Raw genomic sequence first — 13,995 nt, forward strand, 5'->3', positions numbered from 1 at the left:
TGGAATGACAGATATTTATTATTATTATTTTGTATACTATATTATTTCAACATTTCTCTAATAGTTTCACACAATACTCCAATTTGAATGGGAGAAACCCGTGTGAGTGCTGCAACACTTGAGGGCTCGCTTCTTGTGGCTCAGTGATGAATATAGCAGATTAAGAGAGGTGTGCCGAGTTGACGCTCGACACGAAAAGAGACTGCGAAATGCGACAGGCACTCTGCAGTGCCCAGACGAGCACGCCCAATTCTGGAACTCAGTGTGTTTTTTTCTCCCCGCTTAGACACTTCAGCACCTGGCGAAGTGGCAGTGCCTGGCGCCTGGCATTCGGGTAAAGGTGCGCAAAATAAAAGTAAAAAAAAAAAGACTGTTTGCCTTAGCGATGGAAAGTGATTTTGTAATAAAGCAAAGTGAGATAAGCGCAGGACAGACAGACCGAAGGACAGACAGACATACAGAGGCGTGCACGAAGTGACAGAATGAGCGCAACCGTTGCCATTGCCACTGCCACTGCCTCTGCCACTGCCACTGCCGCTGCCACTGCCACAGCCATTGCCATTGCCATAGCCGTAGCAGGCCAACATGACGTATGAGCGATATTAAATAATCCGTAATATTAACGCTTGCCTGCCTGCCTGCCCGCCCGCCCACTTGTCGCTCAGTTGATTTTAAATGCATTTGCTCCGACTTCAACGCAACTGAATTATGATAAGGCACCGTGGGGAATAACCGCAAGCCAGACCCCGAAAGCCACAGCTCAAATTGAGGGCAACGAGGTATGAGTAATCGACTAGGCCATGGACAGAGCTCATTCGCCACAAAACGTGAATCCGCACAGCACACACACACACACTTATACATACATATATAAATATAATCAATATGGCTCTAGAACAAACAGTTGTACACCTGGACAAGTTGACTACCTGGCATTCGCCTTAATTACCAGACCCCACAAAATACTGAATTGCCACGGGTCAAGCCACTAACGTATTCTTCGAACGCAAAACTTTTCATTGACCAAGTCCAAGCGAGGACCTTCAGGTGTTCAGGCGCATTGTCCTCGTCCATCAGGCAGCAGAAATCGAAGACTTGGAGCATTTGGTTCTGGGAATTACTATTAATGGGAATTCTTAATGTGAAGCGTGTGCGGACTTTCTAAGTAGTCATATATATATGTAGGTATATACTAAATAATATAATGGGTATAGTGATTCATTCTGAAATGCGCTATGGAAATTAATGAATGGTAAAATGGTTTTATATACTATTAGCTATAAAATGACAGTTTTCATATATTGTGTATATATAGATATAGATATTCTATAAACGTATTTATTTCTTCTTTCCTAGACAGCCCATTTAACAGCTTATATAGATTATATAAAATTTTAATATATTTTTAAATTAAATAAAAAAGTTTTTTCATTTTCAAACTACAGCTGTAGCTGCTGGCGTAACTTTAAGGAATTTTTTTCCACATTACTTAAAGTAATAATGCTTAAATTCTCATTTAATCTTTAGCTGACAAAAGTTCTCAACATTTAGTCCTGCCATTCATTTAAGCTGTTAACTCAACTGACATTAAAAGCAGCTCACTAACTGTTGCACAGATTAGGCCAAATAGGCAATAAATCAAAGTGAATAATCTCAGCTTGTGTTCCAGCCACGCCTCGAAAGCATTTACAATTTATGGCAGCTGCGAAACTTTCGCGATATTTAATAGATGTCTGATAAGAGAGCTGAAGAAACGTCAATGTATAGAGGATATAGAGGTAGTAAATCTTGGCAAAGAATAATGTTGAATCGAGACAGGTATATATTGAAATAGAGCAGGGAGAGAGATAAGGAATACATCTATGAGAACTAGAAAAAGATTGATGTTGATGTGGAAGCCCTAATGCTATAAATTAAGTAAACAATGCTTTTACTTGCCCTGCCCTGTCTCTCCCTCTCTCTCTCTCTCTCTCTCTCTCTCTCTCTCTCTCTCTATCTCTGTCTCTCCCTCTGCCACAAATCCATAGAACTCATTAGACCTCCAAGTAAAGTAAACAAAGCTTTCACTTCCTCTGCTCACCCCACATATGTTAAAAACACATTGAAACTCATTAGACCTCCTTCAGCTGCTTGATCGCTCATGTATCCAGGTACCCTTACACAAAGGCCAAAGGACATATTCGTTTGTCATTGTCAGCGCCATTGATTCATTCATTCGCTGTGGCAATGGTCATCGATATGCGTGGCGCCAGTCGTGCTTGGCTCTTGGGCCTTTTAATCATGAGCTGGTACGTCTATGTTATGGATTAGTATTGTTAATAAAAAGCAAACTACACCTGCACCCCTCATCCTGCCCACCCACCTATGTCCTTGCACCTGCATTGCATTGCGCGTCCTGGGACTGGCCTTTGTTGTGTTTTATCGATTATGTGTCGCGTTTGTGCTACTTATTTGTTTTGAGAATGAAACAGAAACATGTATTCCTAACCACGTACAGTCAGTCAGTCAGTCAGTTGCAGATATGTTTGCTGGCAGCTCGCCCATTAATCTAAAGGTCCATCCACGCACACACCCGGCGTATGCTTGATGGCAATTAAATTGCTTTGGCACCAGGTTCACGTTGATTTTTCCTATGCAGCTCGTTTGGAATACATATATTTAATATGCACGGCCATTGTCCTGTTTGATTCCCTTTTATTTTATTTTTTTTTTGGAGGTAAACCATAAAATACTCACCTGACATTGCAATTAACGACAGGTGAGTGTCGTGGCACTATTAATTACATTCGAATTCTCGACTTCTGGCATTACAAATAGCATTAATATCACTCTCTGTGTGGTTTTTTGCTTCATTTTCGAAATGATTTTTATCAATTTCGCTGGGAAATCGATTTCAATTTATATGGAGACCATAATTATTTTAGTAATGGATGCGGGTACAGTCTGTGCAGTCAAATATCGACTTCGATAACATTTATTTGTGGTTTTAATTGGTTATTTATTATGCAGGGCAGTGGGACAATGTAAATATAAATAAAGCCACACTTAAGTACATATATTAAGCACAGCAGATATCGATTTCGATAACAATAGTACAACATTTCGTAAAACAACTCTCTAGTATTTGGGTTAATGAGCTAACGACTTGCCTGACAAGCCACAATGCATAACGATTATTGAGCTACAATACTTAGCATGATAATAGACAATAAATCATGAGGATAGCAATGTTGCTTGAATATCGATTAACTGAAGGAATACGCTGCTATGTAATATATTATCAAAACCTGTTTAGAAAACCATCAAATTGGCTTTTGATGAAAACTTTGACTTAATTTTAGGATATTCGGGTCAATCAGAAAAAGTTTCCCCATGGCGACAAGTATCGATTTCAACTCCGATAACGATTGCATAATTAATTAAGCTTTATATTAGATTACTTCAGGTCAATCTTAGCTAAAGAGGAAACAAAGAGCTAAAGATGAAACTATTTACTTGGCAACGAATAACAATTATAAGGAAATCAAATCGATAACATACCCGATAACATATTTATATCTATTCTCTCTGTTGGTATGCTTTAAACTTTATGGGCTAAATTTGCACAGAATATGCATGACAATAAGTAATAAAAACATATGCAAAACAATGCAGTACGTATATCGATGCCGATACCGATAACAATTACACAGTTATGCCAGTTACGTTTGCCATTTAAATCGGCTTTTGTTTTGTTTTAGTAACTAGGTCAATCGGCAAGGGATTTGCATGACAATGAACAATAAATATACATATACAGAGATGGCGATGCAGTTTGTTAATTGAATCGAGCATCGATTTCGATAACATTTTTACAACGATGCAAAGCGCTTTGCGTGCCTACAGCGCTGCGCTTTTGTCAGATACAATTTGCATGACTTAATCAAATTGCAATATTTGCTTTTAGTGCACGCACACACACACACACAGACAGAGTCGCCCTTCTTTTCGAGTGTAGAAATAAAAGCAAACACACGCTGGCTGGATTCCTATTCATTCAAGGACACTACTGTCGATTGGAAACAATTCAAAATGTGATATTGACGTGCCATTCACACAGACTCAAACACACACGCACACACACACACTCACATCCTTGAGCACTGAAGCCAAACAGTGCAGTTGCAGTCTCTCTTAAAAGTATATGCACATACGCGCGGGGGTTTCTCTTGGCGTTAAGTTGAGTTTGTTGAGTCAGAGAATAAAGCTAACTGTAAATGATATCGCTTAAAACATTCAATGCAATTTAAATGTTGCCTCGCCTTGTGCCAAATCAAAACAAGAAATGCCATGACGACGCGGCACGGAAGCCAGGACACACCCTTCCTGCTAGGGGCTAGGAGAACTACATAGTACGTATCAGCCTTGCTGACAGCAAGTGCAACAAACAAGGCTAACAACAACAGCAACAACAACAACAAGAACTAGTTAATGTTGCTGCAACCGCACACTTTAAGCAAATTTTATTGATAAAACTTTTATTATGACTGATGTTGGGGCCAAGGCGACGTCAGCATTTGCATGCACACACACACAGACAAACATAGACACACACACACATACACACACATACACATATGCACAGTCGAGTGTGGCAGAGTGATAAAGTGTGTGTTTAGGCAACTTTTTTATATATGCACAAACTGTTGAGATAATAAATAAATCAACAGGGCTCTAGTCTAAGGTGTGACAGACTAGAAAATACCCTGTAAAATGGCTAAATACAGCTACAAAGAAAATATTCTCTTAGACCTATATATATATACATAAACATAGAAGCAGAGGAGTTTGATATCAAATATATTTATTTAATATCTAAAGTCTCTAGCTTTCAGAAAAAGTTGAGGAAAATAGTGCTTAATAATATAAAATAATTTTTAGGATATACAATACAACCTTAACTACGTATATTTAAGTAATTATTATATTTATAATATATCATTAATATTATATTTATAATATATAGCATATAAATATTTCCAAATTTTAATTTGTGATGGTTTTTGAGTTGGAGATTGACAGCAAAAATAAACTGGATAGATTGTACATATAGTACTTGTATTTTCTTATATATTACATAAATTTATATGGAAAATTGGAAAATATTCCATTTATACATTTCATTCAATCAATATGCCCACCCACACTTGACCACAGGGTATAGAAACGCCAGTCGAATATAAATTTTGCAAGGAACCACACTAATTAGGCACTTGATATGGCTTGTTGGCAGCCTTCGCCTTTGTTTTTTTTTTTTTTGTCAGCCTCGTAATTAACTGTTCTTAGAACTCTTCGTAAAGCCAATTGACGTAATTAAAGAGAAGTCGAGAATTCCAAATTGTCTTCAGTTGTCACAGGCTGGCGTTGGCTAGGAGGAGGAAGAGCCTTGCCGCAGGATGCGGGAGCATGTCAGGCTGAGACGTTGACAAGGACAAGGACATAAGCTGAATTTAAGCTGGCCGAGAAAAGTTTAACTGCAGCACTCAGCGGACCTGTTGACGGCTTTAAATTATTTATAGAGCAGCGTACCACAGAGAGAGAGACGGTGAGAGACGGTGCAAACGGTGTCCGAGTAAGGCTTTTTAGCTGGCCGTATCGTGTCTCAATTAGCGTAATTAAATGCTAATTTGTACAATCAAATGAAAGCGTCAGCCAACCCACAGCATCTCCCCTCTCTCTCACTCTCACTCACTCAGTCTTCCACTGGCCCCATGTTGCACGTAAATTATGGAAATGCCCCCGGAGGCCGACTTGCCCAACTGGCGTATCCGGGCTGTTGTGCGACTTTGATAGCCGGAGCTCTGATGACATGCAATTGTATTACGCATACGCCGTGCTCCCCAAGGAATTTCGACCGGAGTGCGTAAATATTAAATCGCATCAGCTTAAATCGTGACATCTCTGCCATGCCATGCGAGCGAGTACTCCAGCCATCAATCCGGCCCAAGGATAGCCGTTGACAAACTCTTCAATTTCATCATATCCGTTCAGGCATTAAACGTGGCGAAAAGGGTTTCCAATTGCAGTCGAAAGCCCCATGAAAAGGACAGCTCTGTGAATATTTCATATACAGAGAAAATGCAGCAACTAGTTAGTATTAAAGAGCTCTGACTAAGCGGATTAACTGCAAAGGTTTAACAATGTCGAAATGTCAAGCTACAAACAGCTCGATTCAAAGTACACTTCGATGGATGGGCAGGAGGCTGAAAGAAGTGGGAGTGAAAGGGAGTATACGACTGGGAAATACCCAGAATATAGCAGGAAAATATATATGTATATATAAGCTGAAACATAGCTGTATTCTATGCTAGTCAAAAAGGCAAAAGTCAGCTAAGTAGCAATACTGAAAAGCCACAAACAAATAAAATACAATGCAATAACGAGAGAGAGGTAAAGAGAGAGAAAGATAGAGAGAGAGAGTGAAAGAGAGAGAGGAAAATATATATATGCAGAACTTCTGTCAATATTGCGATAGAAAATATGAAGGGATATGCACACACGAATATGGGTCTCGTATATGACTGCACACACACACACACACATGCACACACACACATAATCCCTGCTCTTTTTTTGGCATTTCAACGAAACTTTAAAGCTTTCAAAGGAAATTGCTGCAACTGCGGTCCTTTTAGCCGTTTCCTCTATCGAAGAAGAAGCGGCAGAAGCAGAGGCAGCGGCAGCGGCAGAGGCAGCGGCAGAGGCAGAAATAAAATGCAGGTTAAACAACGAGTTAAAATGTATTTTCTCTTCTATCGCAACGTTGCAGTTGCCGCAGAACTAAATAAAAATAAAATAAAATGAATTTTCTGCAACGTCTCGGCGAATGCTCAGCCATTAATTAAAATATTTTACACCCTTCCCATGACCACAAAACTTTAAAGTTTTGCTCAAGTTTCGGAAGGTTTTTCTTTTTATTCGTCGTTCAAACTTTGTCCAAAAAACTATTGCAGGAGTCGTGCCACGTGCTAACAATGCAGCGAAAGTAACGAAAGTAGCGCCTCAATAGCCTTGCTCAGCATTTTAATTGTAATTGTTAAAAGTTTTATATTCAGCGAACAGCCGATTAGACGTATAGTCTTTTTAAGCAAGAATTGAAAATTATGAGCTTAATAAACTTTGATGACAAATAATGATTTATTTAAATTGAAAGAGAGAAGTTCGAAGCGTTGAAACTTTTCTCTTAATAAACTTCGATGACAATTAATAATTTATTGAAATTGAAAACGGATTTTGGTAAAGGGCAGTTCGAAGAATTGTAGGTCACTTAAATATGTGGGAAATATTATTTTAAAATATTGTTTGACTTAAAATATCTGACATGCATTTCCGAGCTCAGTTTCTCAATTGGTAAGGTAAAAAATTTGAAATTATTAATTAATTTCTGCTTCTTTAATGATTTATTAACCTTCTTCTTCTGACTGTCCATATCTTTCTCTACCTCTCTCTCTCTCTCTCTCTCTCCTCTCTCTCTCTCTCTCTCTCTCTCTCTCTCTCTCTCTCCTTTTTACTCTTTTACTTATACCACCCATTCAATCTTATTTACCTGAATTTTTCTTCATGAAACACCATTTAAATTCGAATTGAATTCGTTTAAAAATCTTTACAAAATTTAAACCCAAATTCTGTTTTATTAAACTCTGTTGGTATAGCACTCCAAAATATGTTGTCCAATTTACAGTTGATCATAAATTATTAATCGTCTTCGCTTCTCCTTTTGGCTGTGCATTGTTAGGCAATTGCTGCTGAGACAAACATTCAGTCAGTCGGCAGACAGCTTTTAATATACCTATATACATATATACTATATAGATAGATATATATACATGGCTACATTAGAAGACCTCCTCCGGGGGGATATCAAATTTATGTTCTGGCACATTCTATCTCTTTGTTTTCAGACCAACTCATTTAATGTATTTTCGCTTTCGTTATTGTCGCCGCGCCATCTACTCCTCCTCCTCCTCTTCCTGCTGCTGCTCCTGACCTGTTTGTCGAATCATATTAAATATTTGTATATTTGACTTGAAGCCTTCACTGAATTGCGCCTTGTTTATTGCCTGTTGGCCGTGCTTGAGCCTTTGGGCCTTAGCCCGCCTTTGTTTGCTGTAGAGAAATGTATTTGCATTTGGGGCGGGGGCAGGGGCAGGGTCAGGGGCAGGACGAGCTCGCGCGCGCAACACTCGCTGCTGGCTGTTTGAGTTTGGCCTTATCGAACTGGCCGACAGCCCGATGAAGCAGTCAAGTCATGTCAAGTCAAGTCAAGTCTGACCTGGCTTTAATAAACATATTGTGAAGCTGGCAGAGCGAGTGCGAAAAGAGTGAAATTCATGGAACCTTTGTTATTCAGCACAAACAGTCACACACACACGTACACACATATATAGAGAGAGCTATGAATACACACATGTGTATGTGTCAACATAACAAAGGCTGCCTTTGGCCTGAGGCTCAGTTACTTTGGGTCGTTTGTGGCGCGTTTGCTTTGTCACATGCCCCCGCTTGCCACATGCCACATGCCACATGCTGCAGCATACTTTGAGGCGTTTGCAGCAGCCAATGCCGTTGCCACTGCCTCTACCCCGGCCTCTACCCCGGCCTCAACTCCTGCCTCTACCGCAGCCGTTGTTATTCGAAATTTGCATACAGAGTGTAAAGGCAATTGTGCCACTTAGGCCACTACAAAACGCTGCTAATTTCTCCCCAGGGGCCCGAACACGCCTCTCTCGAATATTGTGCGCCAATTTCCAGCGCTCGAGCTGAAAGTGGCATTCTTTCGCAGTTATTTTTCAAATGCCAGGTAGATTTGAGCGGCTTAGGGGCCGTCAACAGCCAGCTCGAGGTAGCTTCATTTTCAGTTCTTCAGTTCTTCAGTTTTTACCTTTTCCTTTCTGAAAGAATGAAAATGAAATAACAAGAACTTAATGCTTGAAAACCCGCAAGACGCAAAGCCGCAGCAATGTCCTGATTTCCAGTTTGTGCACAGGATGCACAGCAAAGCAAAAAGGGAGTAAGTAGAGGCAATGCGAGAGGGAGAGGGAGAGGCAGAGGGAAGCCTTTATCACACACACATGCGAGCAGTTTCACATGCGAATTTGCAGCTCCTTCAACCGATTCCTTTCGTGATGAGCAGCTGTCGTCATCTCCGCTCAAACACTAAGCCGGATATTAAACGTACGAGTTCATGGAATGCTTTAGAATGTTGCAATTTGTTGACTCTCAGCTACTTTTGACTAGGCTGCCACCAGTTGGATGGAGCTCAACTGGCCTTGGGAGTCGCTCAGGCAGTTGGAGGAGTTTGCTTGGCAGAGAGAAAATAATTGATGGAAAAATATTACCCAACATTCCAAATGAATTGAATTTGAATCATCGATTAAATTTGACAATAAATATGTTAGCATGTGTGTAAGAGAGAGAGAGAGAGAGGGAAAGGATAAGAGAAGGAGTGTATGGGTATTCAAATGAGGGAAATGTAAATTTAAATTGAATTGAATTTTTATGACTGCTAAACATTTTGACAAATACGGCTTATGTGAATGACAGAGGTAGAGAGAGAGAGAGTGAGAGAGAGAGAGAGAGATGGAGAGAGAAAGAGAGATAGAGAGAGGGTAATTTTATTAGTTAGATGCGTATAATCATGATTTCTTCTGACAGTTATACATATAATTTCTTTTGCTATTAATATATATAATGTGAGTTTAAATATATTATAAGAATAATTAAAATTACAAAATATAAAACTAATATAAATATATATAAAAATATCAAATACTATTCATTCTATTCATAGGCTGCTTTCATTTACATCAATTTTCATTTGAAATAAAGGCATGTTTAGTCTTCCCAGCTTTCCAGTAACTATTAGCATATTTAATGAGCTTGGCTCAACTTTACAATTTTCCTTGATTTTGTGCAGTCGAGCCGAGTGCAAATTTACTGATGCTTCCAGCAGAGCTCTGGCATTTGATTGGCAAACCAATTTCACTGCTAGTCAATAAAGTTTTTGGCATAGAATTTCCCACATTCAGGAAAATTGAAAATTTCTTTTTCTCTTATTCTGCCATAATTTACAGCTATTTTATGTACAGATTATTGAGATGGAAAGTGAACTATAAAGATTGGATTTAGTTTCCAATTTTCAAACTATTTTGCTACCCAACGCAAAAGTTGCTTAAATCACAAACTATAAATGCTTATAATATTCTGTTTAGTATACTCTAATATACATATATACCATATATACATATACACATGTATATACTCTTTAAAATATGCCCAGTTTATGAATATTTTATTTGGATTTATTACGTGCAGAACTCAGCCGATTTACGTGTGGAGCATACGAAACTAAAATCCCAGCTGCCCAGCCAACCTGCCCAGTACTTTAAGCATTCTGCTTCTCACTTTTAAAACTATATATATTGGACTTTCTAATCATTTGCATTGAATATTATTTATCAGCATTATAAATTCAATATTTTACTATTTAAAAATAAATTTAAATAAAGTTATTTATTAATTATTTTATTAGATATTATTTATTAAATTAACAGACGATTTTACTACTTAACTTTTAAATTAATTATTTTTATTTATTAATTAATTTATATAAAATTATTTAAACAAGCGAAAGAGCTAAAGCGGAATATTTAAAATTTATTATTTTTATTTATTTTTTATTAATTTATTAAACATCAATTATTTTAACCAACAAATTATTTTTTCCTTTAATATTTTTTATTTAAATTTCATTATTTTTATTTATTATTGAATTTATTAAAAATTACAAATTTTTTTGCCTTTCTCTATCACTTAAATATTTTTCTTTACTTCGCTAAATATTTTAAAATTGATCAAATTTCATAAATTATAAATGGACATCAGACCAAATGAATTGAATGAATTTTAAATAGAATGGCGTTTTATTTAAACTTGTATCTATAAATAAATAAATCTATGGAAATAAATATGAAATCCCCAATGAAGCTGCGCACTTTCCGAAAATTGTGTTCAAGCTCTTTTTGTGGCTGTGACTGCAGGACATGCGAGGACAACGTGTTTAACGACGACTAAATGGCAGCCAGCAAAAAAAGGACAGCACACACTCTCACACACACACACAGGCAGCGGGTCACGTCAAAGCCAAAAGGTGTAGCTGACAAAAAACTGATAATAGTTTGCACCCATCCATCCATCCATCCGTCCATCCAACCAGGCAGCCTGCCAGTCAGCCCATCCATCTATTCGTTTACCCCCGCCGCTTTTTATCTACGCAAATCTATAGAAAGTTCGCCGAGTTTGGCCGCCGGGTCATGTTTGTCGTCGTCCATTGACCAGTCAAACCGATGAGTACTTTTCCAAGCCATTAGACATCCGATTTTATGGCTAATGCCTGCGCATCTATCCAGTCTATCCAGTGTTTAATAGTTCGCCCACTGTTCGTAGACCATTTGCTAAATTCAATTTAAATTGAAAATGTATTAAATACATTTTCGGTTCCTTGCCTCCGCCATCTTCGCCTCCCATCGTCTGCCTGCCGCTCCCTCCCTCTCTCTCTCTCTTTGCATTAAGGGGGCCACCCTAATCTAATCCGACGTAATACATGAAAATACTGTTTAATCCTGAATGGCTAAACAGCAGAAAAGCAAGAAAAAGGTCCTTTGCACAGGCTGCTGCCATCCTGTTGCTGTTGCTGCTGCTGTTGCTATGTTGTAATGTGGTTCGCACATTCATGCACAATAAAACAAGTACAACAAATGTCTGCGTGATGCAGTGGGCAGAGGAGATACCCTGTAAAAATTGTACTTATAGTAATGCGGAGGAAAGGAGAAGATATATTTGGAGTTTTTTGATACAAATTAAATTGAATATATATAATATATAAGAAATATATGTATCAAATGCACAGCAAATACCCTGTAAAAAAATTCTAATCAATTATGTGAGGCGGAAAACGAGAAAATATAATTGAAATTCTTTGAGAGCTGAAGGGAAGAATATTTATAAGTTTAATATGATCAGCAGATACCCTATAAAAGTTTAAAAATGGTAGTTATAGAAATGGGGAACAAAAGATAAAAGATACTTGGAGTACCTTGCCAACTGAAAAGAAGAATATTTATAATACTTGAGCTATTTTATATATGACTATACATCTTAAACTTTTTATAGACATGCTCTTCTTGACAGTCTATGCCTTACAGGGTATTTGCCACACAGTAACAGGCACTGCAGCCGCATGTGCTGCTTCTGTTTTAGTGTTGCTGACATTATCAATTTCGCCGTGCCACGCTGCGTATGAGTAATCATTTTATTGCACGACCCCAAATGTTGGCTAAGCCACGCACAGTTATAAGAGTCGGCTCATTCAAGCATATGCTATGTGTGCGTGTGTGTGTGGACGTGGACGTGTGAGTCTGTAGGTGTGCATGGGTGCACGTGCTTTTTATGAGCCACTGTGTACCAGCGCTCTTACATTTTACGCAAAATTTGTCCGCCTAAATTAATATAAACGCGTTAAGCCAAATTCTAAAAAAAAAATCTGAAAAATCCCTTTTTAGCTGGCTGCATAATACTCGCTCAGATTACAAATTAAAAAGTAGACTCTGTTACGTAAAATCTGTTATGTTTGGGCTAAATTTATTGGTAGAGCTGTAGGACTTATTGATGGGGGAGCAACCTGTTTAGCTTGTAGACTAGACTTGTAGAATAACTGACTACGAATAAGGATTCTTTTCTCCAAGTGGAAAATTCATGTATTTATATATTGTATATGTATATATGTATTTCTGTGAAGATGGTCAACTTTTTTAGCCAACTATATAATTCAGTTTGCAACTACTTACATATATAAAAAAATACTCACTATTTACTCCAAAGCTCAACTCCCTCAAATAGACTGCTAACAAATAGAAGCCAATCGACTCTTTTGCAGTTATTGAACGGGCATAAATATTGCGCTGCATGTGCCATGTGAGACCATAAATTTTGGTTATTCTCAAACAGGAATTTATGCGCAACATTGAATTTAATAGCCCCAATCAAATATGCAGCCCCCCACGGGACACTGTCAAGGCCCGAAAGTCAAAGCAAACAGAATCTTAGTTGCAAATTGGAAATTCGTATGCCGGGCCAATCAAATATAGCCCATTATATTGGACACTCACGGCTAATTAACTCTAGCTATAGTTAAATAGCAAAGAATAGAAGATAAAATACTAGATAGACTAAAGTTTTTTTAAGCTAAAGGCGCTCTTGGTTTTAAGGTGCATTCAATAATGTTATAAAAATTATTATATATATTATTAATATGATTATATATTATTAATAATAATAATTATTATTATTTTCCAAATTTATTATTACTAAATTATTATTTTTGATTTATGATCATTAATTATTAGCAAATTATTATATTTTTTTTTTTTGTAATTTTTCATTTCTAAATTAATATTTTAAATTTATGATTATTATTAGGTTACTATTATAACATTATTTTGAATTTTGTATTACTTAATTATTTAAAAAAAATCAACATTATCAGTTTATTATTATAAAATCAATAATATATGTTATTAAAATATTATTAATTATTATTAATTTAAAATTACTCAAATCCTTTCTACATTTTTTTAGAATTATTATTATTTATATTATTTTTATTTTTTTAATTTAACACTTTTTATTTAAGTTTAATACCTTTTTTATTATTTAAAAAAATATTTAAAAAAAAAAATAAAAGAAAATACAAAAATAAATAAAAAATAAAAATCGAGTAATAAAAAAAAAACACTTTTCCTGATTCGACTTGCGCGCTTACACAGATCCACTTATAAATTAGTTCCCACACAATGAGTGAGAGAGAAAGACAGAGAGAGAGAGAGAGAGGGCATGTTACGAAATATATGCAATTGCAGATAAATTACAGAGCCGTTGACAAAAACTTTCGCCATTTGA

General features: G+C 37.0%; 1 protein-coding gene across 1 annotated transcript in view; it reads left to right on the plus strand.

Moving 5' to 3' along the window:
• The window catches only part of LOC6580167 (protein king tubby), a 35,242-nt gene that overhangs the window by 12,396 nt on the left and 8,851 nt on the right, over nt 1-13,995 (plus strand). The gene's annotated exons all lie outside the window — the stretch shown is intronic.

The sequence above is a fragment of the Drosophila mojavensis genome, unplaced genomic scaffold (assembly GCF_018153725.1).
Source record: "Drosophila mojavensis isolate 15081-1352.22 unplaced genomic scaffold, ASM1815372v1 contig_80, whole genome shotgun sequence".
NCBI lineage: Eukaryota > Metazoa > Arthropoda > Insecta > Diptera > Drosophilidae > Drosophila > Drosophila mojavensis.